The sequence below is a fragment of the Copidosoma floridanum genome, unplaced genomic scaffold, assembly GCF_036245765.1.
Source record: "Copidosoma floridanum isolate Cflo_tuat_1 unplaced genomic scaffold, Cflo_Japanese_pri ptg000030l, whole genome shotgun sequence".
Lineage (NCBI taxonomy): Eukaryota > Metazoa > Arthropoda > Insecta > Hymenoptera > Encyrtidae > Copidosoma > Copidosoma floridanum.
The window spans coordinates 19,389,997-19,412,350 of record NW_028321907.1 but is presented as its reverse complement, the minus strand read 5'-3'; positions in this window follow the sequence as shown (position 1 = coordinate 19,412,350).

The following is a 22,354-nucleotide window of genomic DNA, read 5'->3' as shown; positions in this document are numbered from 1 at the left end:
TTAGAGTACGTGAATTTTGATTTAGGAATTTACATTAGGCGTACAATGATTGAAAATGGGTATCAGATGGAAGATTTTTGTAAAAATGCATTCAATTTTATTTTATCAGTTTGCTTAGAATTGAAGAAGAGGTTTTATAATTCTCAGTATCGGCTATACGAATCTTTACAAATTTTAAATCCACAAAATGCCATCTCTATCGAGTTCCATGAGAATAATTCAGAGGCTTTTAAAACGTTTTTAAAATGTTTCAAACACTTATTAAGCACGACGACAGAAATTGTAGAACACGAGTGGAAGCAATTACCATATTTAAAGTTGGATATGAACTCTATAATGAATATGAGAATCGAGGATTTTTGGCAAGCTATGAAAAACCATTATAATGAGCAAGAAAACCAATATCCATTCAAACATTTAGGCTCTTTAGCTTTGTACTCGTTATCAACGTCCCATGGAAACGCAGATCCAGAGAGAACTTTCAGTGCAAAGAATAAATTCAAAACAAAGCATCGAAATAAACTACATAGAAGTACAGTAGAAGGTATGATAATAGCTGAGGAAATAATAAGAGCTGACTATAAAGACAAAGACGTATTTGAACCTTCTGCAGCAATGATAAGCAAGGTAGTTAAAAAAAAATTCTACAAAAATAAGTACTCTGAGAGACGTATACAGTAGGTTGAATTCAAGGTGCCAACTAAGAAAGTACAGAACAATTCAGAAGTGTATTGCTGCAACTGAGTTCATGCGTATTATCCTGTAAATGCTAGATCTTGCTGATTAAACTTGATTGACAAACTTATAATCTCTGTAATAAAAAAGAGAAGTTTATGTAAGCGACGTGTATTAAGTATGCACAGAAATAAAAATAAAAAAGTTTTAAAAAAGTCCAGAGCTTCAAAAATGGATTCCTCATAGTGTTTCATTCCTAGTAACTTCCCTGGTGCGTAAAACCTGGCCAGTCATTGACTGCAAGAGCTAGTGCATGTTTAATAACTTGGATAAAAAGCAAGGTAAATCAATGATATGCGATGGCTCCATACGTAGAATCTGCATACGACAAAGCCATACGAAGCTATAAAAAAATAAAAAAATACTCATTGGTACGTGTTAAAAAATTAAAAACGAATCGATATGCATATACTTGTGAGAGACAAATCCATATTCACTGCGAGATTATATTGCATAAAAATAATGACAATTTTTTAATTTTCCTGTATTCATCTATCAACAATCTTCAACCTTCTGCATATATTTTTTTACAAGTCATCGGATGTCACCAGCACAAAGAAGAGCCATCAGTGTCCTTCAATAATCCAGGATTTGGTTGCACGACCACTTTGTAACATCAAACTGTAGCAAGTAAAACCACCGATGAAACAATTGTCAGCTCTGCAAATAATCATGCACAAAAAGTATCAATTCTTCAAATATCATAATAAAAGCTAAGGTTAGGCAACCAAAAGTATTAATTTAAAAGTATACACAAATTTTTTTAAAAGTAAGTGGGTGCAAGTTGAATTGTAAATTGTCATAGCAGTAAAAGTGTAATCAGTTTGTTTACTTATCTGACATAATGTTACAAGCTTGGTGATGTTGACAAGTTAAACAAACACTTCTTGGAAAAATGTCAATTTACACCAGATTAGCTGTGGTTCAACACAATTAACAAAGTAACGAGCTATGAGAAATTCAATCTATGAAAACTTTAAAATAACGCTGTTTTCCCACTTCTTGAGACAAAAAATAAACAGAAGACATATATATTTGCAAACTCAATGCAACCAACATCAGATTTTGGTCATAAAAATCACCACAGGTGGATTCTACTGACTATACTTTCTACCTTACCGATTGCTGGAGAAAACCTGACTTCGATCGGTATCTAACTAATAATGTAATATAATATTTCTTACTTAAATATTTATTTAAGTTCGAAAGTTATACGAGGGTTTTGTTTATTTTGGTAATAAAGTATTGTTTATTAGGTTTTACAATTCATTTGAAAAACAGTTCAGTTCTAATACTATTATCAATTTAGGCTTCAGATAAATTATTTAAATGAAAAATTATAAGGTTATAGCTGAAATATACGTATTAATAATTCAGTACGATTAATTTTTTGTAATCAGTGTCTTAACAAATAATTTTCAGTTTATAGCACTTGCAAGTATTTATATCTCGCGCCAAGGTCCGTCGCTGCTTTTGAGATCGCTGCCACCGCTACCAAGCTATCTCCCAATACACTGACAGCTATCGCTCACGGACCTACAGCCTACTTTCATGATATTTCTTATGTACACATTACTAAGGTGCCTTTGTAGGACCACGGGAGGGAGAGTCAAGCCGAGCTCTTAGATTGTTTGTATTATTACGGCCTCCGGGCCTTGTATCGAAATTCCGCGTGTTATACTTAGTAAGCCACATACACGAGGGAAAGAGAGAGCTATCTTTGAGACTCTCGCCGTTTATTCGCGATGATAAGGGCTCTGTGACGTGCTTGTACACACCTTCGCTTCGCCACGTCACAACCTCAAAGTGAAAAATGAAGAAAGTCGTTTCTAACTGCGGCGCAGGAAAACTAGAGCGTCTTCCCAGTCCTTTCGGCGCAGACCAGATGATGACCAGCCGAGTAGTGAAGTAAGTTTTGATTTAAATTACATTGCATATATTTCCCTTACTTGCGTATTGTGGTTGTATGAATATTTAGTAAGTACAGCGTACAAGATAGTATGTACCTCATTTATCCAAAAATTTCTTCGTTTTTTTTAGTAAAAATTAAAAGTAAATAATTTCGCGTTCTTGTTTTTCGATCATAAACTTGTAAAAATAGTTAAAAACTATGTTAAAATAAGTGTACAATAGTATCAGTGCGCGTATCCCCAAATCAGTTACTTGTATAGATATATTTAACGTAAATAATTTGCGAGTTTCACCAACGCACTCAAAAGGCAGCAGGGCAGGGGAATCATATTATTAAAAAATCGTACACACAAGTAAAATTTCTTTATAGGTTATAATGTAATGTAGGTCTGATCAGTCCGATGCTCAAGGAAAATTATAACTAATAACTTTGGACAATATCCTGAGAAAATTTTAAAGAGGAGTGAAAATTCCCTAAAAAGTCTAAAGCTGTCGGAAAAACAATGAACTTGTGCTTCGAGCACTGAACTAAAGTTAATTTTCTTTGTACACAAGCTGTAAACACCTAAATTTAAAAAATGGAGCTGGGGTGCATCTCAGAGATAGTTTTGGTACCTCCCATGTAGTGTAAAGTCCGATTTTTGAGACATCGGTGTTTTCGGGCACAGTCGCTTTTTTGCACTATCTATTTTTCATGCGTGCTTTTCTGTTCTTCGCTGTACTCTTACGCTGATTGAATCGTAAATCTCAAGCGTAAATCAAACTTTCAGGTATATGCACATATGTATTCAGATGGTAGCATTGAATTAGATTTTCCGCTTGGAAATATTGACAGCTTAGTCCATGCTAATTTATTCGGGCAGTGATTTATTATTTACATACATCATACGGACAGGCAAGAAAAATAATCTGCTACATAGTCGACACGATGTCTCATTAGTTTAGAATAAATTCTTGACACACGCGCAGTTTAGAGAGTCCACATGTTTGTCATCTTTACTGTGCAAATTACATTTAAATAGATTTTTAAATTATATATGGATTGTAAGGATATAATCTACGTTGAACTTTTTGTTCAGTTTAGTTATTATTTCGATGAGTTTGAGCTACTTTTGTAGCTCGTTGGCTGGTACGTCGTTTGGAATGGACTGCTGTGTCGATGGTGTTTTGTGTGGTAGTTCCGGAAAGTTTTTAAGGTTTAGCTTTGGTGGGTGTTGCTTTGTCTCGCTAGTATTCGTGCTCTTTGGCTGAATCTTGGATTTTGGAACCATTGGACAACAGATGTAGCTGCCAGGTGGTTTCCACTGCAGTTGGCACATTTTGGCTCTTCTTCCTTCTTTTTCGTATATTCCACTATTATATGGTCTTTTCCACGTTTGACGCATCTAGGCGCCAGACCACAGTTGGTTGAGCCATGGCCGAAGCGTTGACATCTGTGGAATTGGGTGATGCCTTGCCTATTTTTGTAGATCTCTCAAGTGACTTTTGTGTTGCAAATGTGTTTGAGTTTTCGTATCTCGGTAATGTTGGTATCGTTGCGTTCATTTGATAACGATTGCGAAGTAGTTCGTAGTTTTTTTGAGAATTGGTACAAGAGTATACGTCGTTGTTCTTCAATTTTAGTTGGAACGGCTTTTAACACTAGGATTCGAGAGATTTCTTTGCTGTTTCAAGGTTTATCTTGAAATCATAGAGTACGATCAGTGGAATCTTCGTCTTCCGTTCTGGTAGGTCATTTGGTGTAGTTTGAGTTTTGTCTCTGTCTTCTAGTGGAGTTTTTTCCAGTACTTGGAATTTGTTTTGCATGGAGACTGGTGTTGTTATCTCGTCAATTTTGCGATCTCTGACAGTTTTGGTTGGTATGATGAACTTCCCAAGTTCGTTGAAGTCCATCTGTTGATGGTCCGGCATGGTGTTATTTGTGCTTTGCCCTGAAAGGGCAGGTTGGATGTAGACTCTGTGGTGAGTACCTGCGTTGTTCGAAGTGGAGAGTATCCCCTGAGTGTCACTCTGAGTATCAGAGGCAAACTCTGTGTGTCTTTCTACTGAAAGTCTGATCTGTCTGTCTGTGGTAGTCAGTCATTTACTCGGGGATATATAACTAGGCCCACTTATGTCTATTGCAGGTAGCTTCGATTTTACTTCCACGCAACCTACTGGATTATACTAAACGAAAGTGAAAAGCTAGCACGATTTTGCAAAACTTTAAACTCACTTATTGCAATGGTTATTAATTTTTTTGAGATAAAAACTATACGAAAACCATCTAGGAAGTGTTAAGAATCCCTATGTAACATTTCAGAAAAATCAGTTAAGTAGTTTTCATGATAAGCAATTACAACGCTTTTTAGGTCTTTACTTTATATATTAGTAAGAGTAAGATAAAATTGTAGAATCTCTAAGTGCAACACATACCAATTAATAACACATAGACAATACATCACTTTTTACGTGAACGTGAAAAAAGGCTCAATGTGACAACGATAGAGAACATCAAAATTCGCAGATTCATAGGACAAACTATTGCCTAAGATTTTCTACTGGCTACTGACATTGCAAATACTTAGCGTGTACTGATGCTCTCTCTCTCTCTTTTTACTTTTAAGTTATTACCTTATACTTGTTATACTTATTGCTGTTATTATATTTCTTTATTTAATTATGTATTATTTGGTGTGTTGCCATTCGGGTGTTTCACCCTTGGCATTAATAAATTCGTTTACAATCAATCAAAATCTCTCTCTCTTTTGAAAGTCATTTGGCGTAGCTGGAGCCAAGCTCTGGAATTCAATTCCCCTCGAGATCCAAAGCCTCCCCAGCTTAACAAGGTTCAGGCATGCAGTCAAGCAGCACCTCACACGCTTGGACTGATTAATATGCATTGTATTTTTGTTTTGTTTTTACTTTTATTTGTCTTAATATCATATCATTTATTTTATGTTATTGACTCCAGTTTCGTGCCGTCCCCTATACATATGTACATATACATTTGTCTATTTATTTGCATTCGTCCCTTACTTTATTGTTGTAATCGTGATGAGAAAATTGTGTATATGCGTGTACCTCTGAGTGTCAAATGAGTCCAAGCTCCGTGTATTGCTATGATTTTGTTATATTTTTACTTATCTCTACTTTCTTGACTTTACTATTTAATTTTTATTGTATTTCATAACTTTACTAATAGATAAGTCTAGCGCACAAGTATTATATTATTATTATCTTTGTATTAAAACATACGCCGTTGCATTGCGAGATATCACTATAGACTGCATACCGCACCAGTATTCCATGTAATTAGAATTAAGTTGACACGCTGTGATAAGCGGAGAAACCTGACTGTGATATTTCGCCAGAAAAATTTGTGACCATTTGTATTGTTTGTGACGTGGCAAAATTTGCTTCACAATTTTTGCACGTCACTGTCGACGCCCTTATTCTGAAACCAATTAGTGTTCTTAATGGGCTCCTCGCGTAACCGAAATCTTCGTGTGTTTTAGAAACGACCAACGGTAAACCAGAGAAGGAGGCACACACCTAGACCAGAAATGTAGCGTGCGTACGAGTGAATATGAGAATGTAAGTGTCGAAGCGTCGGCACGTAAGAATGATCCGGAAGGTAAGGTAGGGTCCAGATAAACCGTTTGCGCATAAGTAGGTGATCAGACGAGGGACGAGGGGATACCGACCCAAGGGTCAGGGAGCAGAGCGCGAGACGAAAAGGGCGGAGGGAAAAGGCAGTAGAGTTTCGACCATCGAGAGAGAGAGCTGTCGAGCGCGAAGAGAGTGTCTGCGCCATTTTCTTTGCGGTTTTCGTTTTCGTGGCCGGGACTCGAGACGAGCATCTTGTTGGCGAATACTTTTTTCTGTGCGGACGCGGAGATCGGGAAAGGGGTCGAGCTGTACGACGGGAAAACGCGACGAATGTGTGCAGGAGAGAAAGTGACGGCACCTGAGGTAGTGTGGGAGCGAGCGAGAAGAGAGGAGAAATAGTGCTGATCCAAACCTGCTTGGCCCTGAGCGCTGGTCGCCCCGCTGACGAGACGTCCTCCTCTGACAACCCTAGCCAAGCCGAGAAGTAGGGAGCTTTACGCAGCCGGGGAGCAGGATCAAGGGACTCCGGAGCGTCAACTTCCCGGACTACCATCCACGACGACCCAGCCGGCTCGCTCGCCTGCGAGAGACGAGTAGCATAAGTCAAGGTACTGTGAATAAGCTAGTGGGGACACAACAGGGAAGGGAAAAACACCGAGAGTCCATAGCGAGGGCGAGAGCCACGAGCCGGGGGTAGGGAGCGTGTCGAGTGCGCCCCGATCGGGCCTTCACCGAGACGCAGAGACGGGCACGTCGTGCCAGCGGGTGTGAGCGAGAGAGAGAGAGAGAGAGAGGAGGAGAGGGGCGCATGAGACCGAGAGCGAGTGAGTGGTCGCATAGCCGTGGTGTAAGGGCGGGACGGTTCGAGAGCCGGCGTCGGGACGCCGCGAGTGGTAAGGCGTGTTTGTGACCGTCTCCGGTTGTGACGGCAATCCACGCCCGGGACCTATAGGGCACGCAGAGTGTGAGTGTGGGGGTGTATAAGTACGGATAGGCTACCACGCCGAGGAGACCTGATTCCATACCGAGAATAGTGTGAGAGGGGAAGGGGATGTAAAGGCGCGTGAGTGTGTGTGCGTGTGAGCGGACTAGCGTGGCTCTCCGAGCGCACCTCTGGCGTTGTGGTGGCGATCGAGGGCCGGCGCTATAGCATTGGGACCGAGAGGAGGTACGTGAAGTGATTGTAGATAGCGGTTGTGGTTATTTTAAATGAATATGTAAAAGTAAAGTCAACATTGCCTTGTGTTCATTTGCCCAGACGCGAATCCCCCTTTGAGACAGGTCCAGTGAAGGGGCGAAGAGGGAGAGTGTTTTCGAGCAGAGACGTACGAGAGAGAATAATAACGGTATTTTCTCTCCAACTGTAAGTCACCTTGGGGAAGGTAAAAATCCACGTTATATGTTTTACGTTTACATTATTATATTGTTACATATTATATTGTTGTTACACTTGCCACACAAAACAAGCGTAGTAATTATCTTTTGTACCTGAGTATAAATAAAGACATCTATCTATCTATCTATCTATCTATCTCTCTTTTGCGGTGAGTGTGACTAGACGTGCTTCTTGTGTGCCCCCTCAGGTCGGTACCATATAAGTCCTACTGCCGTGCGCTGTCTTTTTATTTGTTGCAGATTCTCCTGCCGGTAGGCTCGTGCATTTTCTTTGAGCATTAAACTACAGGCTTCATTGAATTATTTGAGCCACGGCAAGTCTGAATCTGCAGCGGAGGCTTTGGAGGTTAGGAAATCTTCCGGCTCTCCCCCCACCGTTGTGCTCAGGCGCCAAACTCTTCAGCGCAGCTGATTGGCCCTTTTTCGTGACCCAAGTCAACCAACCTGATGGGGGCTCCCAGCTCTAACTGCCGACTTCCAAGCCCGCGGCACCTGCGCAGAGACCTTCTCACTGCTTGTCGGCCTGCGTGATATTAGTGAAAGCGAAGAGAGTATTCAAAATCTGCCGCCCCAGTGTACACAGCGCCTAACTACACGTTCAACACACTAGACACTAACAGACGTCTGCCTGTTGGTCAAACTGCGCTCTGCATATGTTATCTGACGCTAAACTTGGATAAGTAAACGACGACACAGTGTAGCTGGCTCTGCTGCATGGCTGTTATTCCATTATCTTGGCTCTAATTTTATTTTATTTTATTTCATCTTGCTTACATTATTTCTACTACTCATCTCCACTTTTCACAGTCAGCTATACTCTTACTTCTACTTTTACTTTTACGTACACGTTAACTTTGTTTATTTGATTTTTCTGCGCATGTTTAGATGCCTGATTCTCCAAAGTGTACCATCTGTAATCACCTATTTCAGGAACACACACCAGGGCCGTCTGCACGCAATGCTCGGGGGTGTTCCACTCGTTCTGCCCAGCGTCGCCAAACGTTAGTAACTGCAGGAAGACCAAGTATTGCATCTCTCAACAGTTTCTGCACATGAGCTACTCTCCGGCGATACCTCACTTAACCACTACCACTGCCAACCCCTTTGTTACCACTTGTGCTACTCCCCCGACTTCCTCGATTTTTCCAACATCTGCCAATAAGTGCCTCATCTCGCCTGTCTCTCTGCTATCATCACAGATTACCAAGGCTCCCAAAACCATTTATTTCTCCAATACTTTGATCTCATCTGACTCTTATTGCTCCACGGATTCCCCTCAAATGCTCAATAGCCCAGCACGTACCTCACTAAACGCACCTCCACTTAATATGAGCACCACGCCCCTCACACTACCACCTGACACCCCAGTCTGGTTTAGTAGCTTTTTTGCGATCTACACAAGCAACAACCTTGAGCTAATGACCACAATTAATAGACATGAAACCCGTCTCAGCGCCCTTGAAACCAGGGCTTCGACGCCTGATCCCTAGGAAATCCGTTTTATTGGCCTTCCACCATCACCTGCAGAGCAATAACGACCTTGCGTGATCAAAGTCCTGGAGGCCATTGGGCTGCTGGACTGTGCAAATCTCATCGTCCGGATCAGACCATGGATCGGTAGGGCCCCAACCCAGGCTGCCCCTGCCAATGCCACCCCGGCAACGGGAGCGGCACAGTCATTTTCATTGGTGGCTGAATTCGCCACGGCTTGGCTCCGCGATCTCATTGTCTCGCAGTCCTACCGCTTGAAGGACGTTAGGGCTCAGGACCTGTTCGGTTCGGGGGGAAGCGCGCCCATTTTTTGTCGCCCTCTCTGGCCTGCACCGCTTAACAACCTTCTGTTTAAGGCCCGGGAGGCTCAGCGTCGCCTCAATTATCTGCCTCCAATGGTTCGCAATCTGCAGATCTTAATGCGTCCGAGTCGCACGGCAGACCTTGTGCCCGTTACATCAGAGGCGGACCTTGCTCGCCTGTCACCGCAGGCCCCTCAGGTGAGACAATGACTAGCTCCCGCACACTTGCTCGCCCTCAATAGTCAAAATTCAAACTTCATCCGCATCATCCACATTAACATAAACCGACTGAACCATGCACACCACACACAACTAGAGCTTTTAGCCACAGACAGATCACCTGACGTCATAGCCATTACAGAAACCTTTCTTACATCAGATACCCCGGATGCGGTTGTTGGCCTTGAGGGCTATTCTTTGTTTCGCGTTAACAGGGAGGGGAGAGAGGGGGAGGCGTTGGTGCCTACATTCGTGATGCATTCAAGACCACCATCTTTGCAAGCTCAGATCAAGACTTTGACAATACACTAGAATTTCTCATACTCGAATTATCCATAGCTGCCCACAAAACTCTATTAGCCATAGTCTACCGTCGCTCTTCAGCTGCTTTACCACACCAGTTCTTCAACACACTCTCTGATCATCTGCCTGCCTACTCAAACATTGTCATCACAGGGGATTTCAATATTAACATGCTCACGTCATCCTTTTCATCTCAGTTTTTAACCACTAAGATCGCTGGAAGCTCACTTTATCTCGTTCCATCCAATCCGACACACCACGCCTTTTATCGTAATAATTCATCTCATACCTGGATAAGACCTCTTCATCATTAAAGACCCCTCTGCACTTATTCACCATCAACAGTCCACATCACCTTTCATCGCTGGTCATGACTGGATCGAAGTCGCCCTCCATTATATTCAGATTCCGCCCATCTCAAAAATCATTTGCGCGTAACCTCAAACATATCAATACCGAAGCACTCTCATCTCGTATCACCGTCTCCATACCATCTCTGACCACACTCACAAGCTGCCTAAGTCCTGACTCGCTGGATGACATCATGGAGTGCTTTTCAGCGGCAGTACTTGGAGCGTTTGACGGTCTTGCACCAATAAGGAGGATCACCCTCTCGTCGCGGAGAAAACCATGGGTTACTCCGCAGATAAGAAATATGATGTCAGCAAAAGATCGCGCCTACCGTAACGCCCGGCGCACGGGGCTGCCGTCCGAAATAGATATTTATCGCCGTCTCCGCAGCAGGGTCTCAAACACCCTCTCCACAGCCAAAAACTCTTACTTTGCCCATCTCATCAATTCATTTTCAAATCCGAAAGAGAAATGGTCCGCCCTTCGTAAACTCAACTTCAATAGCCCTACCCTACCTACGCCTACCCAGATATTTTCCCCAGACACACTCATCTCCACGTACACTTTGGCAACAGCTTCAACAACACCGCTCACCCAAAATGATTTACATGATCTGCTTGCCGACGCCCCGTCATCAGAACCCGTTGCACCCCCTTTTAGTTTCAAGCCCACATCGTCAAAAGAAATTCATCAATCAATCACCTCATCGTCGTCAAAGGCAATAGGTCATGATAGTCTATCTAATAAAATGCTACGTCTCTCCCTTATAGTCATCCTACCATTTCTTACCCTTTTATTCAATAGTCTCATCCTGCTCTCGCATTTTCCCTCTCTACCGAAGAGGGCCCTCCTCCTTCCTCTGGCTAAGACGTGTCAACTTATCTCTCCCTCAGACACCCGCCCCATAGCTTCCCTCTGTGAAATCCCCAAGGCCTTCGAACGTATCTTATTTCGACAGCTTTCTGACCATATCTCGGAAACAAACGCATTAAACCCTCGTCCGTCCGGCTTCAGGAGGGGACATAGTACTCAGTCCGCCCTCCTTGGCGTGACTGAGGATATAAGAGAGGCGATAAATCATCAGGAGATCACGATCTTAGTCCTACTTGATTTCTCAAAAGCCTTCGACACCGTTCCCCACCTGAAGCTTTTAAATAAACTTAAAAGTTACAATCTCTCCAACAGCGCTTTAACACTAATTCATAGTTACCTTCTTAACCGTCACCAGGCCATTGGGGGGGGGGAGGGGGACGCTGTCTCTGGCTGGTGCTCTGCTCCTGCAGGCGTTCCTCAGGGCAGCGTCCTTGGCCCTTTCCTTTTTTCACTTTACATAAATGACCTCCCAGACTCCCTATCCTACACAAACCACATGATCTATGCCGATGACACCCAAATTTATCTCCACTGTCCATTCGCCTCCATTAATCAGAGCATTGCTCGCCTAAATCATGATCTTGAATCGGTGGCATCTTGGGCCCACCAAAACGGCCTTCAACTCAACCCATTAAAATCTAGGGCCATGATTCTGGGCAGCCTTGCCTATATCACTCATCTGGACCTATTATCTCTCATCCCCATTCATGGTGTACAGATTCCCGTTGTGGAGAGGGCTACGAATCTGGGGGTCGTTTTTACTCCATTACTACACTGAACTTCTCAAATAAACAGGATCAATCACAGAGTGCATCAAACACTGCGATCGCTCAGATTTCACAGACACGCCCTGTCGCGTGGCCTCAGAAAGTCGCTCATTGAGACCCTCGTCTTTCCCCATCTAGACCATGCCTCGTCTGTATTCTTCAACCTTGACACAACTCGGAATCTAAAAATGCAACGGGCTATTAACGCTTGTGTCCGCTTTGTTGTGGGCTCGTTACCGAGAATTGCACACGTCACACCTTGGAGACTACAGTTGGGCTGGCTCTCGGTGCGACGCAGACGGGAATATCATCTGGGGTGTCTGGCCTTCAACATCATTCGTCATCAATGCCCCGCATACCTCGCAAATCGTTTTCGCCCTGCATCTCAAATAGCCTCATCTCAGCGCAACCTACGTCGCCCTCATCCCATTCTCATAGTCCCACCCTCCCGCACCAGAGCACGAGATGATGCCTTTTACATTCAAGCCTCAGACCTTTTAAACTCACTTGCACCCATCAACCTTGACGACTACACCTACCAGACCTTTAAAGCCATGCTACAGGACACCCTTCTGCGGCGCGATCAGAACGAGTGGAACGAGCCCGTAGAGCGTGAGTGCATAGTCCTGCAGGCTCAGCCTGTCGGGTCTTCTGATAGTGCGGGCAGCCTGAATGTGTAGTCAGCCTTCCACTGCACTCATACATCTCACAACCAGATACCTCGAGCCCTACGTTATTCATCCACTTTGTTACGTGCCATTATTATTTCAACACTTACTTGCACCTCACCAAACGTCATTCCAAGCAATTTGTTATTTCGCACCAACTCTGTCGCGCGACATTTTCATCCCATAAACATCCTCATTATACAATCGCCTTTCACACAACACGTACTCACCAGCCTTTCTCCCACCACTACAAACTAATCATCCTGCCTTCTCCAGCCATCTCAATTTAACTTGCATTGCCCTTCGTCAAATCATTCCATCGCGCTAAAGACTTCTTTCATCACTTCTTTCGTCCTTCTTATCAGCCTCATGTTTTGACGTTATAAGGCCACCTAACCGTAGATGGTAAGTGTGGCTGTGTTGAAACTTCAAATTTATACAAGAATGGTCAAGAATAAGAATGATTACTAATTTTGAGATGTTGAGTTACAGTTCATAATTTGATTTACAATTAATTTCAAAAGATTGATTTAATGCGTTATTTTGATTTATTGTTATGTTGTTGAAATTTTAAATGTAACTCGAGTAATAAAATTACCAAGAAAAAGGAAAATTAAATACAAAATCTAAGAAAAAAAAAATCGGAACGGTATAAAAAAACCCTGATTCATTAAAAGAAAAACAAAGTAAAGATACAATGAAAATTTAGAGCTAAAGCAAAAAACGGTAAACAATTCGTGGAAAAGGAGAACGGAATGACGTCCGTGTCGCATGCAAAATGTATCGCACTCTCTTGTACCCACTCAAAATGGCCGTTACAGTTCGGGCGCGAAAGACTATCGGTCGAACGATCACCGCGAGGTTGTACAGCTACAGCCCTGTCATCGAAGATTCACAGGCACTGCACACCCCCGATCACACACATAAGGTATGTTCGGGGACCAAAATTAGGCGCACGCCGTCAATCCGCACTCGCCTGCGCTCGCCCGAACTCGACCAAAGAACGAGCGTTCTTTCGTCAAGTTCGGGCGACCCCATAGAGATATTATAGATGGAGTAGGCAAGCCTGTAAGAGCAAACGTTACCAAGATAAAAAGAGATGCAACATTGAGCTACCTGTCTATCTCTCTCTATGTTTGCTGCTGATTGGCAGCAGATGTTCAACATACATAGATATATAATCAGTACAGCTGGGATTAGGGGCGGTAGGAGAAATAAGTAAATATAATATAGTAAATAAGTAATATAATATGTAATATATATCTTGAAGTAAACGTACCAATGCATTTGCATAAGTATTGGTATCGTATAAAACAACTATAAGTTTATTTAAAATAAAATAATAATTTTTTTACATATGTTAGTTATTCACCTTTAAAAATCGTCAACTTATTATACAACATCCTTACCCTGTACTTTTTATCACTCAATTTATTAGCTTCGTGCTTCAACCGTTTATCCACGTAGTTTTGCACAATTAAATATATTAAATTTTGTCGATGGTCACTTGAAGTTTGATTATCAAAAGAAAAGAAATGATTTTTATCATCTAATACGTGTGTAGGAATTATTTTTAACGTTTCAGTCACCAACTTAAAATTAACATTTATACTTAATAAAACAGCTTTGTTTTGCCGTATGATTTTTTCTGTTAGCCGACATATCTCATTTACATCATCGGAAGCATACTGCAATCCACCGCGGTTTTTTAAGTCAGTCAATTTAGATTTCGTAGAAGTATCACCACTCAATAAATGTAAACAATGCTTGTAATTTATTTTTTTTCATAGAAAATACAACAGCTCCAGCAGTATGTTTAATTATGTGCTGTAAATATTCAGAATCAACCCATGTATCAGTTTTGGCATAATCATGATCTAGTATCCGACCCCCGTTAACTATCAGCTGTTCTGTGTTAACTATTAACTGAACGTTGTAAAGGTTAACTGAAGTTACAATGTAAAGTATGGAAGCAATGGAAGTAGACGATTGTTTCATATTTTCGTCTTCTTCTTACAACTAAAGTTACAATGTAAAGTATGGAAGCAATAGAAGTAGACGATTGTTTCATATTTTCGTCTTCTTCTTCATCTTCGTCTTCTAGTTCATCCGATGATGACAGTATAAGTTCTGTGTCATCACTTGATCTTAATAAATTTGACGACCTTTTCGAACATGATCAGTATGAAGCGGACGAAGAGAAAAAAGAAAGGACTTGTATTAAAAATTTTGAATTAACTATAGACAGCTTTAGTGATTCAGAATTTACAAGTCATTTAAGACTTCCTCGAGATGTTGTAAATCAGCTAATTCAATGGTATGTTGATTCTGATTACTGCAAAGCTTTAAAAAGTGGTAAGTACTATCTCTATTAAATTTAAAAATCAAAGTTTTTATAACACATGTAGATATATATATATATATGAGGCATTCTCCGTCAACTCGGCCGTCCCCGCCTGTGCAAAATTGGGTACGATTTTTTCGGGCATCTTTCGGTTCAAATTGAAGCTTATTACCTCTAGTTTTAAATGCGGAGTGGCGTTTGTCGAATTTCGAAAATGGCGGACCACTATGACGCAAACAAGTCATCCTCCTACCGATGAAAAAACAGTTATTTTAACCTAACACATGAATCACTATTTAGAAAATTGTGCAAATATTTTTTTCTTATGTATTTTATAACGCTGATGACGAATTCACTCTTCTTATTTATTGAAAACCAAATGTGTCGTTCCTAACCTCAAAAAACCTATTAAAAAGTAATTTTTCGCGTTCAACAATCCACCAACTCATAATAAAGAAGATGTAAAATCCTAATAGTATGTATTTTCAATAATTTAATATAGAAGTAACCATTCCTTTGATCATAAGTACTAATTTTCAAACCTAACCTTAAAAAACCTATTAAAATCAAATATTTCATGGCAAACTATCGACCAAGTACTAATAAAAATAAAAGAAAAGCTTTTTTGTACTTACTTTTATTGATTCGATGCCAAATCACCCTATTTTCAGTTATAACGACTGTTTGCTGCACCTAACCTCAAAAGACCTTTTAAAAAAGCAGTTGCATTCGATTACAGTCCTAACTAACATGAATTGGAGAAAAAACTCACATGAGTGTATTTTTAATTCTAGTCTTTTCTTATTTTTGACTTTACATTCTGTACGTCGTCCTTAACCTCAATAACCTTTGGGAAAATTAGTTTTTTGTTCTCCATTGTTTTTAGAAATCCTCATCATTATAATTAGAAAACATTTGAGTGTATCATTATCAATGCAACATACAGTTAATCTGTTCCTTAATCAGAAATACTTTGTACTCATATCCATAAGCGATGTATTATTTATATTTTATAAATCTCACTTTTATTTATAGTAACCATAATAGTAGTATTAATGTTACTTAACTAAATCAACAGCCCAGTTCTCTAGCCATCTGAACAGATGATCTAACATTTTTGTAATACATGCTGGTCATAAAGTAAAATCCCTAAGAATGCAAATGTTTATGTGCATACCTTTGCATTTACCAAAAGTTTTTGTCCTTGTAAACAAAACCTAGAAGTAAAGTTAGAAAAATAATAGACTCTATATCAGGTGATTGAAAAAATAAAAACAAGGTACCTACATTATTTCCCAAAAATTAAAGTTATTTTTTTGCAAAGACCTATTTTCCACTGGTTAGGAAAACTCACAGTATTTCTGATTAAGGAACAGATTAACTGTATGTTGCGTTGATAATGATACACTTAAATGTTTTCTAATTATAATGATGAGGATTTCTAAAAACAATGGAGAACAAAAAACTAATTTTCCCAAAGGTTATTGCGGTTAGGGACGACGTACAGAATGTAAAGTCAAAAATAAGAAAAGACTAGAATTAAAAATACACTCATGTGAGTTTTTTCTCCAATTCATGTTAGTTAGGACTGTAATCGAATGCAACTGCTTTTTTAAAAGGTCTTTTGAGGTTAGGTGCAGCAAACAGTCGTTATAACTGAAAATAGGGTGATTTGGCATCGAATCAATAAAAGTAAGTACAAAAAAGCTTTTCTTTTTTTTTTTATTAGTACTTGGTCGATAGTTTGCCATGAAATATTTGATTTTAATAGGTTTTTTGAGGTTAGGTTTGAAAATTAGTACTTATGATCAAAGGAATAGTTACTTCTATATTAAATTATTAAAAATACATACCATTAAGATTTTACATTTTCTTTATTATGAGTTGGTGGATTGTTGAACGCGAAAAATTACTTTTTAATAGGTTTTTTGAGGTTAGGAACGACACATTTGGTTTTCAATAAATAAGAAGAGTGAATTCGTCATCAGCGTTATAAAATACCTAAGAAAAAAATATTTGCACAATTTTCTAAATAGTGATGCATGTGTTAGGTTAAAATAACTGTTTTTTCATCGGTAGGAGGTTGACTTGTTTGCGTCATAGTGGTCCGCCATTTTCGAAATTCGACAAACGCCACTCAGCATTTAAAACTAGAGGTAATAAGCTTTAATTTGAACCGAAAGATGCCCGAAAAAATCGTACCCAATTTTGGACAGGTGGGGGTGGCCGAGTTGACGGAGAATGCCTCATATATATATATACATATACATATATATATATATATATATATATATATATATATATATATATATATATATATATATATATATATTTATATATATATAATATTAAATTTATATCGATTAAATTTAATTTATTTGATATTTATACCCTGAAAATTTTGTTAAAATTATTGTTTCAAATTAAAAATTTATTTATTTTAAAAATTATAATAATAAAAAATAAAAATATAATTATTGATTTAATAACGAAATTTTTAAATAATTTTATTTTATTAACGTAATTATATTATTAATGAATCTAGTAAAACATCATAATAAAATTATTATTTCCCCTACAATAATTAAAAATCTATTGTATTATTATCAATTATTTTAATTAAAAATTGATAAATTTAATTAACATACTATATTGTAAATTTAAGAAATTAACTTTTAAATTATAGAATAAAATATTTTATAATAAGAAGGTAAAGAATTAATAATTAATAAAATTTGAGGTAATATAAATAAATTTATTATAAATATGATAATTAAAAATTTTATTGTTATTTAATTATATAGAGTTAAAATTTATAAATTTAATCAAAAAAATCAATATTTGACTTAAATTAATAAGTTTTTAAAAACAGTTTAATCTTAAAATATTAATTCTGGAGATAAATGATAAATTTATTTTTTTTTAAATTATTTTCTAAAATTATTATTTATTCATTCTTATACTTATTATTTTATTGTTTATATAATCTTGCTTTTATAAAAATTTAATATTAAATTTAATAAGATAAGAATTTCTTATATTAGGATTATAAATATCTCTAATAATAATAGTAAACACAATAAATTTTTTAAATTTAATATTATTTTATTTAATTTTTGTTGTTTGTAAAAGAGTTTAATGTTTTACTTTATTATCATTAATTTAAAATAGAGTAAGAGACAGATTTAAATTTTTATTAATAAATTTATGATAAAATTTTTAATTTATTTAATTATATTGATTTTAACTTATAATTCTTTTTATATTTATATATTTTTATTTTTAAAGATTTCCATTTAAATATTTTTATTTATCAATATTTCATTATTTAATTATAATAACTTTTTTATAATAATTTATTCTTATTTTATAATTTATAAAATTAAATTCATAATAATTATATTAACATTACTATCATATAGATTAGTAATCATAGTAAGAAAAAAAATTTTAATATATCAATTTATTTTTTTTTGTTAATTATTTTAATGTCGGTTATAATAATAAGATTTATATTTATCAATTTATTTATATTTGATTTTATATTTAAATTGAGTCTTATTCCTACTTTTTTATTAATTATAAGATGGGGGTACCAACCTAAACGACTTAAAGCATCTTTATATATATTTTTTTATACAGTATTTTTTTCTCTTCCTTTATTAATTTTATTATTAATTTTTTAAAAATATTTAATTTAATAAGATTGTTTATATTTTCAGAAATTATTTTTTTTAATAAATTTCGAATAGTTATATTTTATTTTTCAACATTAAGAGCATTTTTAGTAAAATGACCTATATTTTTATACCATTATTAATTACTCACAGCTAATGTTAAAGCTCCTGTTATTGGTTTTATAATTTTAGCAGAAATTATATTAAAATTAGGGGGATACGGATTGTATCGAATTATTGTAATAATATATATTAATTTTTTAATTTTTAATGATTTAATTATAATTTTAAGATTTTTTATAATAAAATTTTTTAGATTTTAATGTCTTCGACATTATGATATAAAAATTATTGTTGCTTATTTATCCGTCGTCCCTTTAAGAATAATATTTGGATTTTTTTGAATAAAAATTTGAGGGTATTATGATGGATTAATAATAATAATTGCTCATGGGTTATGTTCATCAAGAATATTTGTTTTAGTTAATTATTCTTATTTACGATCTAAAAGTCGAAATATAATAATTAATAAGGGAATAGTGTACTTTATACCATCATCAATGATATTTTGATTTATATTATGTATGAATTATATAGCTTCACCAATTCCTTTAAATTTATTAAGAGAAATCATAATCATTATAATCATTTTAAGATGAAAAAAAATAATTATATTTATTTCAATTTTAAGAATTTTTTTTAGAGCATGTTATAATATTTATTTATTTTTTAGAGAGCGGCGTTGGCTCAGTGGTAAGCGTGCTTGCTACTGATACAACGCTGTTCTAGGGGTCGTGGGTTCGATTCCCGGTGAGTGCAGATTTTTTCAAAAACTGTTTTCACCGGAAAAAGTTCCTATGTATCCCCGGCTGTTTCGGGGCGGGTTTTTCCGTGGAATTTTTCCTTCAGAGTAATTCCAGGGTTTTTTCCTTGCTCCACAGGTCTTCGGGCCTGGGTGAATGCGAAACAGTGTTAGGGCCTAATAGGTAGGGATTAGTGGGCCCGATGCCAGGCAGGGATCGCCGGCCTTACCGGCGAGGAGTGGCCCCTGAAACATGGGGCTTCTCCGGGGATGCTAATTAGCCTGGATCCGATGCTTCGGACCCAGGCTACACAGTGGCGAGTTGACCCGATGCACTTCCCCCCGGTGCAGAGAGTGTCAGCTTAACTGACAAGGTGTGTTACACCGGAGATACTTCCACTGTGCCCATGGTATGATATGTATGGTATCAATTAAAAGAGAAGATTTAATGGGTGTGGCAATACACCCCCACACATAGGTGGTGAGTGGGTGGCCCCGGCGACTGGGCCAATAGGCTGTCGCGGTAACCCGATATAAAAAAAAAAAAAAAAAAAAAAAAAAAAAAATATTTATTTATTTTTATATTGTTTTCGTAGGATATAAAATAATCAATGAATAAAATTTAATTTCAACAATATAGTTCAATATTTAATATTAATTTTTCATTTTCTACCTTTAAATTTAATAATTTAAAAAACTTATTTTTTTTATAAATTTAAATAAATTATTTAAAAATATTGATTTGTGGAACTAAACTTACAAAATTTGTTTTAAATACATTATTTTATACAATTTAAGAGGAATCTATTTTTAATAATAAGATTATTAATATTTACTTTTGGTCACATATTTATATTTATAGAATTAAACTTATCTATTGAATAAAATTTAATAATAAAAAACTCTTTGTCAATTTATATATTAATTTATATGGATTAAATTACGTTATTTTTTTATTTACTGTATTTTTAATTTCTTCAATAATTATATTTTATTGTTGTAAAAATATAAATCATGATTTATACAATATTCGATTTTTTTATTTAGTATTTTTTCTTATTATTTCTATATGAATAATAATTATCAGACTAAATATAATTTCTTTGATTTTAGGATGAGACAGTTTGGGATTAGTTTTTTATTGTTTAGTAATTTAGTATCAAAAATTTTTTTCTAACGATTCTAGGATATAAACAATTTTAATAAAACAAATTGGAGATATTATGATTATATTATCTATTAGATTAATAATAATTTATGGGTCTTAAAATTTTATAAATTTAAATTTCAATAATAATATATTATTAATTTTAGTTATAATTAGAGCTTTTACTAAAAGAGCTCAATTTTTTTTTTCTTCTTGACTTCCAGCAGGTATAGCTTCTCCAACTCCAGTATCATCATTAGTTCATTCATCTACTTTAGTAACAGCAGGAATTTATATTTTAATTTGATTTCATAATTAAATATATAAAAATAAAATATTATAATTTTATATTACTATTACTAGAATAATTACTTCACTAATAGCTGGTTGATCAGCAAATTTTGAATATGATTTTAAAAAAATTATTGCATATTCTACTCTGTCACAATTAGGATTAATACTAGTAATTTATGGAATAAAATTTCATCTTTTAGCTTATTTTCACCTCATTAATTATGCTATGTTTAAATCAATGATATTTATATGTTCAGAAGTTATTATTCATTAAATAAATAATTATCAAGATTTATGTTTTATAGGAAATTTAATAAATTTAATGCTAATAACTATAATAATAAAAATGATTTCTAATTTTTCTTCATGTGGTATGCGATTTTTTTATGGATCTTATTCTGAAGATTCAATTTTTTAAAAAATTTTTATAAATTATTTTTTTTCAATCTTATATTTAATATTAATTATTAGAACAATATAAACAGTTATATATTCTATTGAATCAATTTACTATTTAATAAATAAAAAAATAAATTTTATAAATTACTTCAATTGTAACGATGGTAAAATTATTAATTTTTTTATAATAATTTTTATAATTAATTTAAATTTATTTGGAAATTATTTTTTTATAATAATTTTTATAAATATTAAAGAAGTCAATTTACTAAAATTTTAAAGAATTAATATTTTATTTTTATGTCTGATTTTAATTATTCTAAGATTTAATTTATTTAAATTTAAACATGTTACAAATGATTTGACAATAATTTTTTTTTCAAAAATATATTTTTTATATTATTTGAATTATTATTTAAATTTTTTTTCAATAAAAATAATAAAAAAATATTATTTTTTAATTGATATAGAAACAATTAATTTTATCTTTGAAAATTTAATGATTAAAATTTTAAAATTCATAAATTTTAAAATTAATTCTAATAGTTTAATAATAAATTTAATAATAACAATAAGATTATTTATTTTATTAATAATGATAATTTAAATTTAAATAAATTATTTAAAAATTTAATAATAAAAATATTAAGAAAATATTTATATTTTTAAATATTTAAGAAAATTAATTTTATTTTTATATTGAAAATATAATGTTTTAAAAATTCAAACTTTGTAAATAAATGAGAACATGAATATTTTTAAACTATTATTATTAAACTATTTTTTTAAAAGGCCCACGAGCCCACGTCGAGTATGAGAGATTAAACTTTCTCTTCTTACTTCCTGCTATCGTTCCCCATTATAAACAATCCCACTCCTACCATCATGATATACTGATAACCACAACACCTGAAACGCCACACATAATCGTAACGGGATATAGAATTGACTACCATGTCTAAATTAACGAATAGCCCGTTCGTCAAACTGTTTACCTCAAAGTTAGCACAATTTTGCAAAAAACTACATGGACCAGTACCTAATTGTTCATGTAAGGGAGACTAAAAATAATGCACCCAGATCAC